The sequence below is a fragment of the Zingiber officinale genome, chromosome 1A (assembly GCF_018446385.1).
Source record: "Zingiber officinale cultivar Zhangliang chromosome 1A, Zo_v1.1, whole genome shotgun sequence".
In the NCBI taxonomy this organism is placed as follows: domain Eukaryota; kingdom Viridiplantae; phylum Streptophyta; class Magnoliopsida; order Zingiberales; family Zingiberaceae; genus Zingiber; species Zingiber officinale.
In genome coordinates this window covers 174035280-174056837 of record NC_055987.1, presented here as the reverse complement: position 1 = coordinate 174056837, position 21558 = coordinate 174035280, and positions in this window count along the sequence as shown.

The window sequence follows — 21558 nt, the reverse complement described above, 5'->3', positions numbered from 1 at the left end:
TTTTCATCGGTCATCAAAATAAATCGATAAGTGTTCATAATAGATGATCAAGAAGGTCAGTATCTTTTGATTGCCCTCCATTTAAAAGAATTTTTTTTATAAATTCATCATGGAGCTACAATAGTTTTATAATTTTTTACTATATTAAAGTTATTTTAATTTAATTTAAATAATTTTAATATTGATAAAAATGTTTTATAGAAATTTTTTACGTATATTATTGTTGGACAAATTGAATTAAAAAATAATTTATTTAAATACGTTCTAACAGTTGCATGTTACAATAATACTAGAATAAATGTACTTTTAGAAAATAAATATAATAGCATATTTTTGACTTTTTTTTTAAAACAAATATATACTCTTCTAATGAAAATGATAATTTAAAAGGGTAAAAATCAAAACAGCAGTCAAATTATATAAATTATTAAAATGATACTTTTTTTTTCCCAAAAAAGTAAAAAACAAAACAAAACAAAATGACACCCCATCCTATGTTTTATCTCTAAAATATCGCTTATCCAAGATGATTATAGTTGCTACCAGTAGATGCTTATGTCCAGAGTTACTGTACCTACAACGTATATTAATTACTAAGTAGTTGTTACAATTGTTTTAACATAATTTTGATAAGTTAGTAAAGAATATTTTGATATAATAGTATTTAGAGTTTAAGATTTAGGATTTAAAAATTTTAAAATTAAGGATTTATTCACAATAAGTAGAAGCCACTATAATATATAGAACTCATTCAATAACTATTGTAATGTGAAAAATCAACTATTTCAATTTTAGAGTTTAACATTCAAGATTACAATATTTAAGATTTAAATCCTAAACATAAACTCTGAATATTATTATAAAAAAAATATTCTTTACTAATTTAATCAAAATCATTTAAACATCATCAAAATTATTTGGAATTTATTAAAATAACTTAAAAATTATTGTAGCAACTATTTAGTAATTACTATACGACGTGTAAAATTTACTAATTAGTAGCTATTATAATAATATAATAGTATTATCTTATGTGTTACTTGTTATAATAACTACCTAGTCATTTCTAAATTAAGTAAGAATATTCTCAGAATAGAATATATGATGAAACTTCTTTTGACTTTTACTCGTTTTTATGATTTATTTAATCTGGGATGTCGTTTTAATTTTCACCCAATTAAAAATATTCCTTTAATTTTTTAGCTGTTTTTTTTTATGCACATTACAAATTGCCTCCGATCGTACTTGGCTATATCAACCATATAAAAAAAATCGCATCCATCTGGTCTCTTTCAAGCTCGACTAATTTTAATTGTTCGCTACACTACTTGATCAATTTGGTTTGATCTTTGAAGCATGATCGATGCCTCTACATAATAGCAACTACAATAATAGTATTATTTTAAGTGTTAGATGTTATAATAGCTACGTGATAACTTTTACATGTTACAACATTAGTCGTAGTTACTCTAATAGCTTCGGAAGCAAGAGTATTCTCAAAATAAAATATACGGTGAGGCGTCTTTTTACTTTTGCTCTTTTTTTATAATTTATTTAGTTTAGGATGTTTTTTTTTTAATTTTTCACCCAATTAAAAATATCCCTTTAATTTTTTTAGCTTCTCTTTTTTGATGCACTTTACAAATTGCCTCCGATCGTAGTTGGCTATATCAACCATGTAAAAAAAAAATCGCACCCATCTTATCTCTTTTAAGCTCGACCAATCTTAATTGCTCATTGCACTGCTTGATCAATTTGGTTTAGTCTTTTTCGAAGCATGATCGACTTTATCAAACTTGGTCAGTCAATCTGTTGAATTGCCTTAATTTGCTCTACTGAGATCGATGCCAAGTCCCACTATACTCTATCCCTCAACTAGATGATCAACTACACCAATTAGACTCGTCTTCAACTTATTTGGTTTCCTCACTTTTATTCCTGGCTTATTGTTACCTATCTCATCTGCTCTTTCTAAACATATATACTCTTTTGGTAATTTTGTATGCAGTCCCTATATACTGTTTCATGTGATTTAAGGAAAAGTTATTAAAGGTATAACAATTATTTCATAAGAATCTGAAATTTAAATATATTTTTAATGGAGTATCGAAAATTAATTTTACTCTACAGAAATTTGGTGAGAAGACAATAATACTAACTAATTACAATTAAAGGCGCAATAATTGAGCTGTTGGATTTCAGCGTCTTGACCAGCTTGTCTGAACAAATTAATTAATTTTAATTTGACTCGGACCGGATCTCGTTGACGGCCCCAATTATTGACTCGAGCGAACCGCGTTTCTATTTTTCAACGAGTGGGATTGCCGTCCATCTCTTCTTCATACGCACGCCAATCAAAATTTCTCATCTAATTATTATATTATATTTTTATTTTATAATATTCCGAACTACTACCAGTGGGTCTCCCTCAGCCCCGAATACTTTCAATGATCATCAAGGTGACGAGTACAGCACTGATTATTCAATTAATTAATTAATCATTATAAGATGCTAAAAGCCTAAAAACACGGTATCATTGACCATTCTCAATCTCCGTACAATTTATAATTGATTTCCTTTTTTTTTAATTATTATTAATTTGTTATTTATCCACGGTATCGTTGTCGACGTCCATTGTTCAGGTCTAGCACTTGTTTTTGAGGTAGGTGATGGGGTGAGAGCTTAATGATAGAACACGCCCTCCAGTTCGGATCTTGACGAATGAGAGAAATAAATAGGTTTTGTAAATAGGATAGTTAATTTCAAAGTTAATTAGCAGGACAAACATTCTAGTACCAGCTTTGCAAAATATGAAAACTCAAAGAACATTGTGAAGTTCAAAGATTAGCAGGGTGAATTATTACCTTAACTCAATTTATATCCAAATCAGTAGATAGAAGTTTACCTTTCTTCAAATACTTAAAAAGTCAGTCACATTTGTTTGGGATGAGAAATGTGAAAAACCTTCTAGTGACTTTTAAATTTACTTGCTCTTTTGAAACCTTTGACAGGAGAACAACTGTTTTGGCCGCTTCAGAAGGTGCGGTTAGTTATTTTTTGTTCAAACAAGAACATATACAGATACAACATGTTGGAGAAATTAGCATTTGTTTTGGTGCTAATGGCTCAATGGTTGACACCATATTTTTTTTTTTATCTCATCCTAATGTGGTATTCATAAATAGTGCTTTGGGACATATTTTTTATAATCTAGAAGCTTCAGATAGATTGATTAAGTGGATGATGTAATGTTAAGACATGTAGAGAGCTAGAGGGAGGGTGAATAACTTTGTTCACTTCTTTGAAGATGATTTACAACGAAAAATTTAAAGTAATGATAACACCTCTATTTTACTAGATATCCATTTCCTTGAAATAATTAATCCAAGAGTCCGATTCTCACGATCTAATCCACTATAAAATCCCTTCTTGAAAATTTTCCAAAGGTGGAGAATGTTAGGACATGTAGAGAACTCGAGGGGGTGAATATCTTCGTTCGCTTCTTTGAACTTGGGTTGCAACGGAAAAATTAAAACAATATAACACCTTCGTTTTACTTGGTATTTACTTTCTTGAGATAACTAATCTAAGGGTCTGCTTCTCACTTTCATAGATGCACTATGAAAACCTCTTTCTAGGAGGTAGAGAAGCCTCGTACAAACTCAAGCACGAGAATACAAAAAAGAGAACACGAGAATACAACAAGAACAAAGAAATAAATACAAATACAATGAGCATCTTGTTCTTTATCTCTTGTTGCTCGGAAATGTCTCTTATTAACTTAGAAATGCAACAACACTTCATTCCAGAATCACCAAGAACCAGTGGCTCGAACACCTTACGAAATCCTCTTTTCTAGGATTTCTCTCGGGCTAGAAAATGCCTCATAATTGATTGAACTTTCTCCTAATCGATTGTCACGTCATCTGACCATTCAAAACCTACAGAAAAACTCTTTTTTCTCATCTAATCGATTGATGAATCATACCAATTGATTCTGCAGCTTTTAATCGATTGAGCCAATCGATTCTGAAGCTTCTGTTATCGCAAGAAAACACTCATAATCGATTAGCCAATTGATTAACTCATGTTAAATCGATTAGCCCAATTGATTCAACAACCTTCTATTTTCACACGAAAACCCCTCAATCGATTATCTTGATTGATTGGCATGTCAAATAAATTAGCTAATCAATTCCAATATTTTTTGTGCTCCTGCAAAAACACTACATAATTGATTAACCAAATCGATTGGCCTTAGAGTAATTGATTACCTAATCGATTTTGAACCCTATTGTGTTTCGCAAAAACCTCTCAATCGATTTCCATTGGACTTTCCATCTCGTGACAACTTTTCGTCGGACTTTGGATCACCAAGTGTCAGATGAACCTTTGACACACTTGAATTTTTTCCTTGCCTAATCTTGTTAGGATTTTCATTGTCTAGTTCTCAACTAGGTCTCTTCACTGTGTAACTCCGCTAGGACTTCTACTGGCTAGTCCCTAACTAGGTTTTCACTGTCTAACCCCACTAGGACTTATACTGCCTAACTTCATTTATTAAGATTTTTTCACTGCTTAACCTTCAGTTAGGACTTCTATTTCCTACTTTCACTTGAGTTTTTCAATAGTTTTCTAACACATGGAATCTGAAGTTGGAACAGGTTTTGAAAATAAAGATAGACCACATATTGGTTCTTTAATAACAGAAGGTCAAAGAGTATCCACTGATGGACAAACATGAGACAAGATTTATCTACAAAAGTTCAGTGATGCAATAAAGGATATCAGCGACAAGCTTGAGGTGCAAAAAGGTGAATACCTTTCTCAGCTCAATGAAAATGAGACGATGAGAAATATGTTAAACTCCTTGCTGATGCTCGGTCTGAGCAACAATTTGGCTAAAAGTTACAACTAGGAGACATTAGAACTTCGGCTCGCTAATCTCAAACTTCAGCAACGGAAGAGAAGTTAGCTAAGGAACAAACACATATCCAATTATATATACGCTGAAAGGGTTTCAAAGTTTTTAACAACAGAGAAAAATTTAAGATTACAACTAGCAGCTGATGAAGAGAGGTTTCAACCGTTTCAGGATGTCGTGCTCGTGATCGATAGGGATTTCCAAAGTCTAGCAGTTGCTAGTATAGTTTGCTAATTTAATATCAAATAATTTTTTTTTTTTGGATTACCTCCTTATATTACTCTGAACTTAAAAACAAGTTGTTTTTAATCCGAGACGGCTGATACAGGAGATTTTTTTATTACTTTTTGTGAATTATTATTTTTTATAATTTTTGGATTTTTTTAAATATTTTTGATAATTTCAATTTTTTACATTTTAGGATTTTTAATCTGTTCAAAATTTTTTGGATTAAAGTCTCTTAGGATTTTTTTTCCTTTCTATCATAAGTTTTTTTTTCTATTAAGATTTTTCTTTTCTTGTGCGTCTTAGAGTTATTAGTCTATACATGGTATGCTTAGTTGATATTTAGGAGAAGATTTGTTGTTTAATAATATTTTAGACAATGCCGTTATTTTTTTATTTCATGATGTTTTCTTCGAATTAATATGTTTTAGAATATTATTTTAGATATTCACATATGAATCTGTTGGAACCATAAGGTTGTTTTGATATGATCAAATAAATTAAGTTAGGTCATGTTGATTTTGATCCCCGTGTCTAAGTGTGCAGGAACTTAGGAGCACATGAAGTCGAGCAAAAGACGCAACTAACGAGAAGGATGACACGGGAAAGAGCCGACGGCACTACAAAAAAAATAGCCGTATAGGAGCGGTTTATTAGGAGTGATTTTAACACCGCTCTTGAAAATCAAACAATAGAAACAGTTTGAACTAAATCGTTTCTAATGTCTTATCTTTTTAGAACGATTTTGTAACCACTCTTGTTGAATAGTTTTAACACCGATTTGAATAAACTGCTGCTGAAACCACTCTTAATGATTCAACTATTAAAAACAATCTTCAAACTACTGATATTGGGTACATTTAGCAGCGGTTCTATGTTAAACGCTGCTACTAACTGTTTTTATTGCTCTAATTTCTAATAACAGTTATCAAACAGTACACTTTTAACAGTTATTCTGTAAACTGCTCTTATCGAAGTTAATATTTTTTTTAAAAAAAAATAACAATTAAAGTGTACAATTTACTTAATGTAATTTTATTTTGTACATCTCAAAATTTAAATTTATTTATTTAATATAAATATTTATTAGTCAAACAAATTATTCTTTAAACAACTTATAAAATCTTAATTTTATTTATATCGATTTCCATTCTTTTCTTATTTTTATTTTTGGTAAAAGAAAATTCTTAATTTTATATATACTAATTTTCTTCCTTTTCTTATATGTATTTTCCTTAAATTTTTTTCCTTAATATTTTTTTCCCTAAACAAGTAACTTTCATTCCGCATCGCATGCAATCTCCACATCTCCATCTTCCTCTATCTATCTCCGAAATTCTAAATCTCATGTCAAAAATCTTTCCTCTTTTTATATTCAACTCCTAGATCTTACGCCAAAAACTTTTCTTCTTTCTCTATTCAACTCCAAAATCTTAAATCTCACTCTGAAAAACCTTTCTCTTTCTTTATTCAATTTTATCCATCCTCCAATTCGCACTACTAGAATATAACTTTGATATTTTTTATAAATATTTTATAATGACATTTATTAAAAATTATTTTAAAAATTAAAAAATAATATTAGATTATTTATGATCAGAATATTATTATTATTATTTATATAGAACCATTACTTTTAAAACATATTAACCTTATTATTTTTTTCTCTTAAATTTTTACTTTTAATTATTAGCCTCTAATAGCAAGTAAAGCTAATATAAATTTTGTCCTTTCCACTTTTTAGCATCAACTAAAATCAAAGTCCTTCCATGGATCATCTTAGTCCCATATTCTCATAGGTAATCAAAATCGTTTACTAAACCTGACATTGTAGGACTTATTAAGAATAGATATATAGTAAAATAAAATTATTAATTAATTATTTAATAATTAACTAGCATATAAAATTATCTATTAGTAAGCGATTATAAATTAATAAATAAATGAATAAATATGTCTCTTAATCTTCTCCTAATTACTAAGAATAACAATATAACAAAAGAAATTATTGACTAGTTATTAAATAATTAACTAACACATAAAAACATTAATAGTTGTAGTCTAGTTAGTCAGGATATTAGGTTATAATTTAGGAAACCTAGGTTCGAATCCCAGTAACAATTAATTTCTTTTCCAATTAAAAGAAAATAAAAAAAAGGGGTCAACGGACACTTAACCCATTGACCCGGTTAAGAGCCCGAGGTCGGCGAGTCTACCTGTAGGATTAGTGCTCCTATAATCATGACATTTAGGCATTTTAAAATCGCTCTTATATCCATGGTTGTAAGAGCGGTTTAAAACCATTCTAACACTTAAAGAGTTTTAGGAGCGGTTTTTTAATTTTTACCAAGGTTAGGAAAACCACATCGATAGAATATAGGGACGGCGATAAGAGGAGCGGTTTTCTAACGTTTGGTAAAAGTGTAGGAGTGGTTGAAAGCCACTCTTAAAAGTCAAAAAACCGTCCCTATATGGGTTTTTTTGTTGTAGTGCGGGCTCGGTGCGTCTGAGGGACGAGCTGTTGCGGAAGAGTACACCGGTGGACAAGAAAGGGGTGTGCGGTGTTTCTGAGGGACGAGAAGCCGGAGCGGAAGATTACTCGGGAAGCAAAAGACGCAACTAGCGAGAAGGTCGACACGGGAGAGAGCCGACAGGCTCGGTGCGTTTGAGGGACGAAGCTGCGGAAGAGTATGCTAACGGACGAGAAGGAAGCATGCGATGATTCCAAGATACGAGAAGCTGGAGTGGAAGCTTGCTGGAGGAGAAGGCCGAAATTGGGTTCGGGTGAGCCTTATTTTGGTTGGCCGAAATCACCCAAGCCAGTGGAGCTGGAGCAGAAGACCTAGACCGAGACGAGCAACACCGGAGCAGAGAGCCCGAATCGAAAAATTGACTTTAAGTGTCTGGGCACCCAGAGCGGTTTTGGGCGTCCGGAGCGATTCCGGGCATCCGGAACGTGATTCTATCTAGATCGTGTTTGACCGCCATCCATTACGAAGGGGATAAAATTTATCCCCCTCCAGGCGCCTGGAACTCTTCTAGGTGCCTGGAACTCTTCCAGGTGCCTGGAACTCTTTCAGGTGCCCCGATCAAGGCTATATATACAGCCTTGATCCAAAAGCTTAACAATAACAAGAATTACTGAGCAACACTTGTACACGCTTTCCACTTTGTTTAGCTTCTTTATTTTTGTACGTAAATTGTTGTAAAGAGACTTCTCCGCCTGAAGAAGAAAGTAGTGCGATTCATTTTCTTGGATTAACAACCTCCCCGATTGTAATCAAATAAAAATTTCGACGTCTCTTTCATTTCTATTCATTTAATTGTTTTATGCAAGTGTTCGTTATTTAAGTTAATTGTCTGAGAAAGATTCATTTTATTTTAATTTGTGCAGGACTATTCAACCCCCTTCTAGCCGGTTAACAGGTCCCAACAGAATCAACAGATTCAAAAACCCGATAATTATTATCCCGTATGCTTTTCTAAAATACTTAACCGAAGCTAGTTCTTACTCTAAGAATATCAAAGAATTCGGCGAATTCGGCGGACTTTAGGAATTCTTTCTTATTGTTATTCAAGCGTTCTTCTTTACTAGCTTGATAGGCTATCAAGTCTTTTAGTTTCTCCATTCAAGCTCGGTCTCCAGTGCCTTATTCTTCTCTTTCTCTTTAGCCACGTTAAGCTCTGCTGATTCATGACCTTTGGTAGCCTCCAATTCAATATTTGCCAAGGTAGCTTGCTAGCAAGTCTCCATTAGCTGTTGGTTGACTTGTCTCAATTCTTTTGATAAGCAATCCAGTTTGGTCGACTTGTCTTTTAGTTCAATCTCTAGAAGCTTGATCAAGTCAATGTGCTGAGGTGTTGTATATTTTTTATTGTGTGCAGAAGGCATCTGAGGAAATCCTATTGATCGGCAAGTGACTGCCCAAACACAAGTACTTAAGTTTATAAATAGAAGAGTGTTTCGAACCAGACCATATTATTTATGAGTTCAATAAGTTTATAGGATTTTGATATTTAATAATGTACCTAAATTTGATCAGTTTGATTAAAGGTTGATCTAAATAGGATTTGATATTTGAAAGAAAGACGTTTAGTCATGACTAGATGACTAACAAGAAAAAATCCTAATTAGAGGTTAGGCAATGATAAGTCCTAACTGGAAGTTAGGCAGGTGAGAAGTCCACCGAGTGACTAGTCCTAACTGGAGGTTAAGTAAAAGGAAGTCCTAGTAATGAAGCCAGACAATGGAAGCCCTAGTGAGTGAAGCTAGGCCCTGGTAAGTAAAGTCATGAGAGGAAAGTCCTAGGGAGTGAAGTTAGGAGAGAAAAGTCCTAGTGAGTGAAGTCATAAGGTGAAAATCATAGTGAGTGAAACTAGACGGTAAAAGTCTTAGTGAGTGAAGCCGAACGGTGGAAACCTAATGAGTGAAGCTAGACAGTGGAGATCATAAGGAGTAAGCCTTAGGTGGTAAGTCTTGGATGCAATCCAAGCATGCAACCTAGTAGATTGGGTAGACTTACATGAGTACGGCTTGATCTCAAAGGATTGACTCTTAGGTCGTAGACTTGGAGGAGGGACCTTCAAGTAAAATGTAAACTTAGTATATCAAGTAGACTTACAGATATAAGTTAGGTTGCTTGTTTGTGTTTTATATGGTTGTTTTGCATAATTTGGAGCTTGAGCAAAACAAAGAGTAAACAAACACAAATAAGTGAATCAGACTTAACTCAAGTCAAACCAGACTCAAACCGATTTACTAGACCTAACCAGTGGTTTGATAAACTGATTGGGTTCAGTCCAGATTGCTGAGTTATTAGAACTATTAATACGAAAGATGATGTAATAAAAAATCTAGTAATCTTTATAATTTAGATGAGGATGTTGATAGATAGGCCCGACTTAAAGCTTATGCCTAGGGCCCTAATTTTATTGGGGCCCATTAATATTAAAAATTTTAAAATAGATTTAATAATTAAAACTTAATTCTTGACAAGATCAGCTATTTACGTTTCGATGTTAAGCATGACTCTTCAATTTCCGCGCACAACAGTCAACAATAATCCATTCCAATGGCAACAACAAGTCAACAACTTCAATTAATTATACATTAATTTTAATTATTATATTCTCCTACAATTCTATCTAAATTACCACCACCTAATTTCATTTTTTTACCACGTTCATATTCTTACTCATTCTTTTACGTCTTATCCTTTATCCCCCTTCACCTCATCAGTGATTCTCACAATATCAGAAGATGTCCTTTGTTGATCGCTTGATAATTTTTTTTTTTATCTTTTCTTCTTTCTCAAAATATTTTTTATTGTTTTGTATAAATAATAAATTATGGATGAAATAGATCCAAATACGGTTAGAAAAATAGATTATTAGTAATTGTATGAATTTTTTCCCCATTTTTTCTTTTACAATGCAAGCAAATTACTAGTATCACACACCTAATTTATACACTTAAAAAATCATAAAATATGTTTCATAGATTTTTTTAATACCTTTTAAGTCCATATATCTGATTTATTATATACTTGCTAAGTACAATTTATTATAAACTACTTAAATTAATCGATTCAAATCAAATTTAATATTTTTTATTTTCTTATTATATTTATGCACGTAATAGTTGAAGTTTGGAATATCATCAAATTAAAACTATACGACGTAAATCAGGTTTTATTGTTGATTTAATTTTAAGTAATTTTATTTTGATAAAATAGTAGGGACTTATAATTTTTTATTATTTTAATATAAATATGTCTATGAAAACAAATATGATTCTAAATATATAAAATGAATGAAAAAGAGAAAAATAGAATAAAGTGCACTGATAGATTTATTATTAATAATCAAAATTAAAACTTAGAAAATAATACAATTGAAAAAAATGTAATCTATTAAAAATGATAATCCTAGTTAGTCTCATTAACTATCCATGGGATGACTGGCCCGACCCCACAGAAGTTTCCTACCAACAACCAGGGTAAATCGGGAAGCGCACGCGACGACCAGTCTAGAAGTCTAGAGTCCGATCCCCGGGGTGTCACTGCCTGGGGTTAACGTCTCCGCCATGCACTTTCCACCTGTGTACCTGCATTTACCTCCCTCCATATCCGTGGGACCGGCTCTAGGGGGGCCGCTGATGTGACGGTTCCACATTTTTTTAGAAGTCTAGCGTCCTTTGGTTACGCCCCCCATTCGGAGGAAAATTCCTGTAAATACGCCATAGCTAGGGATCGAACTACGAATGCTTGGGTGACAACCTGGATGTCCTACTGCGACAACATAGCCTCGGTGATAAAAAAATATCAGTTAAGAACTTTCTAATGATCACTAATTGAATTCATCAAATATTAATATTAATGAATAAAATAATTGCAATTCACAATAAAAAAAATGACTTAATAGATCTTGAAGATAATTTTTTAATAATATTGATGAAAATGTTATTCAAAATATATATGATCTAGCATAATGGAAAAAATATAAATACAAATTTAATAGATTTATTAGTTGAAAAAGGTTCAATTAGAGAAATCAATATTTTTTTTCAAAATGATGAAAATTCTAGATATTTTTCTATGATTCATTACATTCAAAAATTGCCAAATGGAGAAAAACATGATAGAAAATGGTTAATATATTCAAAAGAATTAAATAAAGTATTTTATTTTTGTTGTACATTATTTAGTTAAAAATCAATTATAATTCAATTAATAAATGAAGCGTGTCAAGATTGGAAAAATTTTAGTGTGAAGCTTAAAAGTCATGAAACAAGCAATGAACATATTATAAATATGAATATTTGGTTTAATATTGAAATGAGATTGCTTAAAAATAAAACCACGGATCAAAATTTATAAGAAAAAATAAATAAGGAAAAAGAACATTGGAAGAATATATTAATAAGAATTATTGTTATAGTTAAAAATCTTGCAAAAAAATAATTTTGCATTTCATGGTACAAATGAGAAAATTTATCAAGATAACAATGAAAATTTTTTAGATTTAATTGAAATGATTCGCAGAATTTGATCATATAATACAAGAACACCTTAAGGGTGCGTTTGGTTTAAGTCATCATGTATAACCTTGGTTATGTGATTACCAGGTAATCACATAACCAAGGTTATAGGGAATAAAACATAACTAAATGTTGTTTGGTTCAACTTAAGTAATGCAACAAAAACTTGTTTGTTTAAAGGTTTTAATGAATACCCTAGTTTAATATTTTACCGTATTACCCTCAGTTACAAAACCAACTATACATATTATTATTATTATTATTATTATTATTTATTTATTTATTTTTTAATGTTTTTTTACTTTTCTTTTTCCTGTATATTTTTTTACATTTTTATGTGTTTTTTTATTTTTTAATGTTTTTATATTTTTATATTATTTATATTTATATTTTTTTATTTTTTTACATTTTTTAAATTTTAATTTTAATTTTAATTTTTTTAAAAAAAAATTTAAATTTTAAATTTTTTAAAATTTTAAATTTTTTTTTATTTTTTTAACAAATTTTTAAAAATTTTTAAAAATTTTTAAATTTTTAAATTTTAAATTTTTTAACATTTTTAAAATTTTTATTTTTTATTTTTTATTTTTAAATTTTGTATTTTGTATTTTTTTTTAAAAAAAATTTATTTTTTTATTTTTAAAAATTATTTATTTTTTTAAAAAATAAATTTTTAAATTTTTTTAAACATTTTTTTATTTTTTTATATTTTTTTTTACATTTTTTCTCTGTTTTTCATGTTTTTTCTTATTGGATGGTGTTTTTGTTAAAAAAAATTCGTTAACCCCGGAATCAATAAAAACCTTAGTTTTCTGAGGTTTTCCGATTTCGGGCTGCATGACCCTTTTGCTGACATGTCGGACATGAAACATTACTTGGGAATCATCGAATACCTAAACCAAACAAGGTTTTTGTTGATAACTTTGGATGGATAATCAAGGTTATCAAGAATAACCCCGAACCAAACGCACCCTAAATGTATTCGAAATAGTAAAATTCATAATTATTATCTTGGTTATAATATACAAAATGAGTTAATAAATATATTAGGAAAAGAAGTAAACAATATTATAATAAAAAACTAAAAGAAGTAAAACTCCTAAGTCATGAAGAATAAATATCTCTTATATTTAGATGTGTACTTCAACAAATCCAATCAAAATAGAAGAATATTTTATAGAATTTTTAAAAGTAAATGATACATCAGGAAAAAGTCTTTTTGATACGCTTATTAATATAATACAAAAAATTAAACTGGTTGTAAATGACATAAGAGGACAAAATATGATAATGAGGTTAATATAAAAGTTAACCAACAAGACATACAAAAGAGATTATTATATATAAATTCTAGAGCTTTTCATACACTATGTGGTTGTCATGTCTTAATTTAGTACTATGTGATATGGCTAATTCTTGTCTTAATGCTATAGTATTTTTTAGTGTGATACAACGTATTTACTCATTATTTTTTTCTACAAAAAGATAGAAAATTTTAGAAGGCCATGTTTCTAATTTAATTTTTAAACCATTATCATAGACACATTAGGAAAGTTATTTTGAAAGTGTTAAAGCAATAGAATATCAAGCTCCACAGATAAGAGAAGCATTATATAAACTTATAGAAACTAATGATGATTCTAAAACAAAATGTGAAGCAAATTCTTTAACAACATATGAGTTTGAAAATTTTAAATTTTAATTAGGTATGATATATTATTTGTGATTAATATTATTAGTAAATTTTTACAATATAAAGATATGAACATTGCTATTGCATTAGATCAGTTAAAAGGTTTATCAAAGAAATTCATATCTAGTGTGATTTCTACCAAAGAGATTATAAATGAAATGAATATAGAATCAAATTTTTGTGAAAAATGTGTAATTAGAAGAAATAAACGATTTAATGAGAATAAAATTAATAAGGTGAAATTTTATCCGAAGAATATTTTAAAATTAATTGCTTTAATTATATTATTGACTATGCTGTTTTTTTCACTTTAAGGTAGATTTGAACAATTTAAAATATATGAAGATAATTTTAATCTTTTATATGACGTAGAAATGACTAATTCTTGTCCTAGTGCTATAACATTTTTAGTGTGATACAACGTATTTGCTCATTATTTTTTTCTACAAAAAAATAGAAAATTTTAGAAGGCCATGTTTCTAATTTAACTTTTAAACCATTATCATAGTAGGAAAGTTATTTTGAAAGTGTTAAAGCAATAGAATATCAAGCTCCACAGATAAGAGAAGCTTTATATAAACTTGTAGAAACTAATGATGATTCTAAAATAAAATTTGAAACAAATTCTTTAATAACATATGAGTTTGAAAATTTTAAATTTTAATTAGGTATGATATATTATTTGTGATTAATATTATTAGTAAATTTTTACAATATAAAGATATGAACATTGCTATTGCATTAGATCAGTTAAAAGGGTTACCAAAGAAATTCATATCTAGTGTGATTTCTACCAAAGAGATTACAAATGAAATGAATATAGAATCAAAATTTTGTGAAAAACGTGTAATTAGAAGAAATAATCGATTTGATGAGAATAATAATAAGGTGAAATTTTACCCGAAGAATCTTTTAAAATTAATTACTTTAATTATATTTGATCCTGTCCGAAAGCTGAATCAACGGACGCTAGGCACGTGGCTCTCTCCGCGTTGCTGACGTAGATCCCCGACCGATCGTACGGACCTCCGGCGAACCTGCAAAGAAATCGGGCCGGGAAGGGGTTCCCGGCGACGATCCTCCGTCGCTCAAGTCAGGCAAGTGGACAACAAAGGGGTGGCTCCAAGAATCGGAAAAACCGTACCTCAGGCGAAGTGTGAGACCCTTTATATAGGGCTGTGGAGAAGCGAGTGCACACCCACCAAGGTGTACACGTGTCCTTTCCCATACCGTAGTATGGGCTTGTCAGAGGAGCTTACCTGACACCATACTACTACAGTTTGAGCATGTCTCTGATGGGACAACGGATCCCTCTCTCGTAAGATTTTGAGTATGGCCTGGTCGTAGAACATGCCCGCTGTCAGAGAAAGATGTTTCCCTTGTCCTTTTGTATCTTCTGTTTCTATGCCGAGCGTCCGGCCGGTCGGGCGTCTCCTTACGTCCGACCGGTCTACGATACTGGTCCGCTCGGGAGTTTCCTGCTCGCGTGCTCTACTGACCACAGTATTGCTGTTTTCTGCCTGGCCGAGCGGGCTCCCCGATCGGCCAGTCGACCCTGTTCCATGAGCGTCGGAACCCTACCTCCTCGCCGGGTGCCTTTGACTCTGATGAGACCCCGTTCGGCCGACCGGTCTCGCCTTCTCCGGTCGGCCGCTCGACCCTTTGACTTCCATGTGGCATTGACTTCCCCCAGAGGTGGGTCCCTGTTCTTACCGCCGGATGACTTGTCTCTCCTTCAAGTCTAGTCGAAGGAGGCGATTAGTCCGACTGACTAGACCCTCAGTTGGGCCGAGCGGCGTGCTGCAACTACCATCCGCTCGGAAACCAGGGGCAGCCAAAACGCCAGTCAACACCACCATTACTCAGCATCTCTTCGAATTTTCCGCCAATCTCCATCATTAAGGTCTAGCACGCGCTCATTAAATGTGTTCCAGTGGTTGAATGCCACGTGGCGGTGCTGCCGTCATCGTACGGCGACGGCGTGGTGTTCTGATGGGATCGAGGCGGTTCGAAATGAACGATGCGATGCGTGCTCCGATTCTCGCGACCTGGATCCAACGGTGGAGGCCCCTCGGGCTCCACCCTATAAAAGCTTCGTTTTCTTTCCTTCGCCTCACATCTGCTGTCGCGTGCCTCCCGATTCCTCTTGCATTCCAGACTTCCGGCGATCTTGTGCTTCTGTTTCCGACGATCTCCGGTGCTCTTCCCTCGATCCTCCTCTTCGTTGTAAGGTTCTTCTTCTTTCTCTCTTTGGTTCTAGTGTTTTCTTTGCATTTCTTTCCCAAGTTTTCGCCCGCGAAGTACTGTTTCGTTGCCATCTTCTTCCTTTTATCCACTTTCTTTCTTCGCCTTTTTTGACTTCATCCGCTCGGACCATGGCTATCTCTTCCCAACCACAAGACCAAAGCCTCGGCCCATGGTATACTCCCATGAAGTCGCGCTTCGATCGGCGCGACGCCGATCTTTTGATAGAAAATTTTGACATCCCTTCTGATTTCGAAGTCATTTTACCCGGTCCCTCCGCTCGGCCTCATAAACCGCCGTGCGGAGCCTTTTGTGTTTTCCGCGACCAGTTCACAGCCGGTCTGCGATTTCCCATTCATCCTTTCATCGTTGACGTCTGTAACTTTTTCGGCATTCCGCTCGGAAGCCTAGTCCCCAATACCTTCCGCATTTTATGCGTCGTCGTTGTCCTATTCAAAATCCACAATATCCCCCTCCGACTGGAGGTTTTCTATTATTTTTATTACCCTAAACAGTCCAAGCTGGGCACCTATATGTTCCAGGCTCGACCCGGTCTAGTTTTCTTCAATAAACTTCCTTCTTCCAATAAGCATTGGAAAGAATTTTATTTCTACCTCCGCATGCCCGAGCGGGCCCCCTTCCTGACGAAGTGGCAGATTGGACCACCAACCTGCCCAGAGCTCAAAAGATTCAAGACCCGGCGGGATTATCTACACGCTGCCAATATGCTTGCCGGTCTGCGGTTCGACATCAACAAATTCCTCCCAGAAGGGGTTATGTACATATTCGGCTTGAGTCCGATCAGAACCCCCCTTTCGAGCGGCTTCGGTAAGAATTTTACTTATGCATTCGCTTTGATTGCTAACTGATTTCCTCCTTTTTCCTTTGCAACAAACATTGTCATGGAGTCGGTAATGGCTGGAATTCTGAAAAAGAAGGCGGCGACGCTCGAAGCCGAGGCGACTAAAGAAATGGAGACGCTCGGCATCCAACCGGTCGGCTCGCATGAAGGGGAGAGCGGGACTCATGAAGAGTCGGCCGCTCAGGCCTCTCATCAGAACGTGGCAAGCGGAGCCACCCCCAGCGGAGGACCAACTGTCCATGAGGAAGGTTCCGCTCGAGAAGAGGATCAACCTGGACAAAAGAGGCGCCGAGTGGAGACTCCCCTCCGATCAGCCACGTCCGCGGTCCAACCATCCGAGCAGGTTACTGCAACCGCTCGCGGTAAGGCTCCAGAGGTCGAGGCTATTTCCTCCGACCGGACCCCTTCTCAGTTGGACGCGTCGGCGGACCCTCTTGAGGTCGTTCCAGTCAGCGTCCTTCCGCCTGCTCCCCGTTAAGTCCAACGTTCAACCATTTTATCCCAGTTTTCGGCGCCGGCCTCCGATCCTCTCCCATCATCCGCTCGGACGACCCCCGGTCATGGCCGCACTGTCCGGGTTACACTTCACCTTCCGACTGAAGAATTGCTACCCGAGGCCGATCGCCCAACCGCGCCCGAGTACACAATCACCCTGAAGGGGCCCCTAGCCGAGATGTGGGCCGACGCTCGGGCGCGCGTCACGATGATCCCCCTCCGCAATTTGGCTAACAGCCATATGCAAGAGGCCACGGGGGTAAGTTCGTTTTCTTCCAAGTTTTGTATGCATTCCTTCCGATAGGCCACTAACAACTTCTATTTTCTTTCTTTTTCGTCAGAGATGGGTGGAGGAGATAGCTGTCTCCAACCGCCTGGCGATGGTGGACGAGGAATTGAGATAACTGAAGGCTGCAAGCGGTCCGTCCGGCTCTCAAGGCCCCTCGTATGCCGAGTTGCAGAAGGAGCTGAAGAAGGCTCAAGCTTTCCTGGCGGCCGAGCAGAAGAAGACGGCCGATCAGGCCCATACCTTGGGTGAGCTCGAGCGGCAAGTCAAGATGCTCGACCAAAAGATAAGCCTAGCCACCACTCAGAAGAACTCGGTTATCTCCGATCTGGAGGAAAAGAATGTCGAGACTCGGGGCTTGGAGCAAAAAGTTAAAGAGCTGACGGACCAATTGGCTAACGAGAAGGTTGCCCGAACGGACGAGGTGGCAAAGTTCGAGGCGGCTTTAAAAGAACACAAGGTAGCTGCCGATGCTTCCTGAGCGGCCTTTAAAGAATACCAGGAGGCCGAACCAAGCCGGGTCGCTGCCCTGCAACAGAAATACATCCGTTCGGCAGAATTTTCGGAGAAGGTCTGCGAGCGGATGTACATGGCCTTCGAGCTTGCCATGAATGTCACGACGGAATACTTGAAGTCCAAGGGGCAACTTCCCGAGTCCGCAGTCGTCCCGGCTAAGGACCAGGCGACACTTCTCAACGACATCCCGACGACGCTTTACGATTATTTGGAGTAGTTTATATGTAATCCAGCCGCCCGGCTAAAAAACTATCACTTTTTGTAACTAAGCCGTTCGGCCTTATTTTCTATAACGTTGCCTTTCCCTTTGCTAATCCATATGCCTGTTGTCCGCTCGGCTCGCTAACTATTGTTTATATTCGCCTGCTTCTCCTCGTAGTTCTCCCTTCATCCCACCTTTCTTGTGTTCGAAAGGGGTTTTTACGAAGTATTTCGCGTGACTAGTTTGCTCGGCTGAAGGTATACTTTTTCACAAATGGAATTTTTCGCAAGCTGTTCGCCAAGTACCTTTGGTTACTTGGCCGCTCAGCAAAACGATCCCTCAGTCGACTTTATTGTCTTAGTCAACGCGACTTGATTTTTAACGTCGGAGCTCGATGGTCTTCCGCTCGGGGGGTTTATAGACGCCACCTCGTCTCTCGATTTTTAACGTCGGAGCTCGACGGTCTTCCGCTCGGAAGATTTATAGACGCCGGCTCATCTCTCGATTTTTAACGTCGGAGCTCGACGGTCTTTCGGCCGGAGGGTTTATAGACGCCGGTTCGTCTCTCGATTTTTAACGTCGGAGCTTGACGGTCTTCCGCTCGGGGGGTTTATAGACGCCCGCTCGTCTTTCGATTTTTAACGTCGGAGCTCGACGGTCTTCCGCTCGGAGGGTTTATAGACGCCGGCTCGTCTCTCGATTTTTAACGTCGGAGCTCGACGGTCTTTCGCTCGGAAGATTTATAGACGCCAGCTCATCTCTCGATTTTTAACGTCGGAGCTCGACGGTCTTCCGGCCGGAGGGTTTATAGACGCCGGTTCGTCTCTCAATTTTTAACATCGGAGCTCGACGGTCTTCCGCTCGGAAGATTTATAGACGCCGGCTCGTCTCTCGATTTTTAACCTCGGAGCTCGACGGTCTTTCGGCCGGAGGGTTTATAGACGCCGGTTCGTCTCTCGATTTTTAACGTCGGAGCTCGACGGTCTTCCGCTCGGGGGGTTTATAGACGCCGACTCGTCTCTCGATTTTTAACGTCGGAGCTCGACGGTCTTCCGCTCGGAGGGTTTATAGACGCTGGCTCTGTTGGTTGCTACTCGGAAAACCTATAGGTTCCACTGTACAAAAATTTTGTACAAAGGTCTGAACCTTTTCCTAGCTACCATGTGTTCTTTTAAATTAAATTTTGGATCGCCTGCGGAACTTAACACGTTTGATCCAAAACTTAATCTATTTGTTCTTTTAGGTTTTGACTTGGATCTCCTGCGGAACTTAACACGTTCGACCCAAGTCTCCTTAAGTTATTAATTCCATTAAATATTAATTTCCATAATTGGTTCCCAGTACTGACGTGGCGAGGCACATGGCCTTCTTGGATATGGGAGCAACCACCACCGACTAGACAAAACCTTTTATAGAAAGCTAATATTTAATTTCCTAAAATAACTTTAGGTTATCCAAAGAGAACAATCAAATCACAAGGAAAAGAAAAAATAAAAGAACACAGCATCGAAAAACATATTCGAAATTCTAGAACGTAAGCCTCTTGTATTTGGTATTATTTCCATAAATAACTAGCATGATGCGGAAAGAGAAATTACTAGTTATACCTTGTAGAAAAAACCTCTTGATCTTCTACCGTATTCCTCTTCTAACCTCGGACGTTGTGTGGGCAACGATCTTCCGAGATGAGAAACCACCAACCACCTTCTTCTCCTCCTAGCTAGGTTCGGCCACAAAGGAAAAGCTTCACCAAGGAAGAAAATCAAAACACTAACCAAGCTCCAAGAGATGCTAGCTTTCTCTCCTTCTTCTTCTTCTTCTCCGAGTAGTATCCGGCCACCACAAGAGCTCCAAGGGGGAGAGAGAGGTTCGGCCACCACAAGAGGAAGAGAGGGAGAGGTTGGCCGGCCACACCAAGGAACAAAAGAGGGAGAGAAATAATAGATGTTGTATCTCATGAAGGCACCCTCACCCCTTCTTTTATATTCCTTGGCCTAGGCAAATTAGGAAATTTAATTACATTAAAATTTCCTCAATTTCCTTGACATGATTTTATTGAGAAAAATAAAATAAAATTTCCCAAATTAAAACCAATGGCCGGCTACATCAATGAAGGAAAAAATTAGACAAGTTTTAATCAACAATTAAAACTTCCTAATTTGTTTCCGGAAATTTTAAAAAATAAAATTTCTCTTTAAAATCTCTTCATGGTTGATAAAAGGAAATTTCTATAATTTTAATTTTATCAACATGTGAATAATTTTCAAAGAGAAAATAAAACATCTCTCCAATCTACAAATAAGGAAAGAGATCTAATCTCTTTCTTTAATCTTTTGTAGATCTTTTACAAGAGAGATATTTTAATTTTAATTCTCTTTAAATTATATCTTCCACATAATAATAAAAATTAAAATTAAATTTCTTTTTAAATTTAATTTGGCTGGCCTTACTAGCTTGGGTTCAAGCTAGGGCCGACCACCCAATTTTATACCTAGGCCGGCCCTAGCTTGTTCCCAAGCTAGCTTGGTCGACCCCAATTGGGTGGGTATAGAAGGTGGGTATAGGTGGGTATAGAACTCTATAAATAAGAGGCTACGATAGGGACCGAGAGGAGGAATTGGTTTTGGTCTCCCGATAAAATTAAGCATCCCGTGTTCGCCCCGAACACACAACTTAATTTTATCAATAATAATTCATTCCACTAGAGAACTATTATTGAACTACCGCACCAATCCCAAATTACATTTTTGGGCTCCTTCTTATTATGAGCATGTTAGTCTCCCTGTGTTTAAGATATCGAATGCCCACTATGTTGGAGTGTATACTAAAAGCCTAGCTTTTGTATATACATTTATAAGAATCACATTGGTCAAGTGTCTACATTTGTATATACCAAATGTAGATGTTCAATTAATTTATATTGTAGATAACATGGTGTGTGGTGTCACACACAGAGGATCATGTTATCAGTACCTTATAAATTATAAACAGTAGCTCACGACCAAGATGGAAAGAAACAAACCATTGGAAGGTTGTAATGTAATTAGATATTAGTTTATCTTAACTATATAA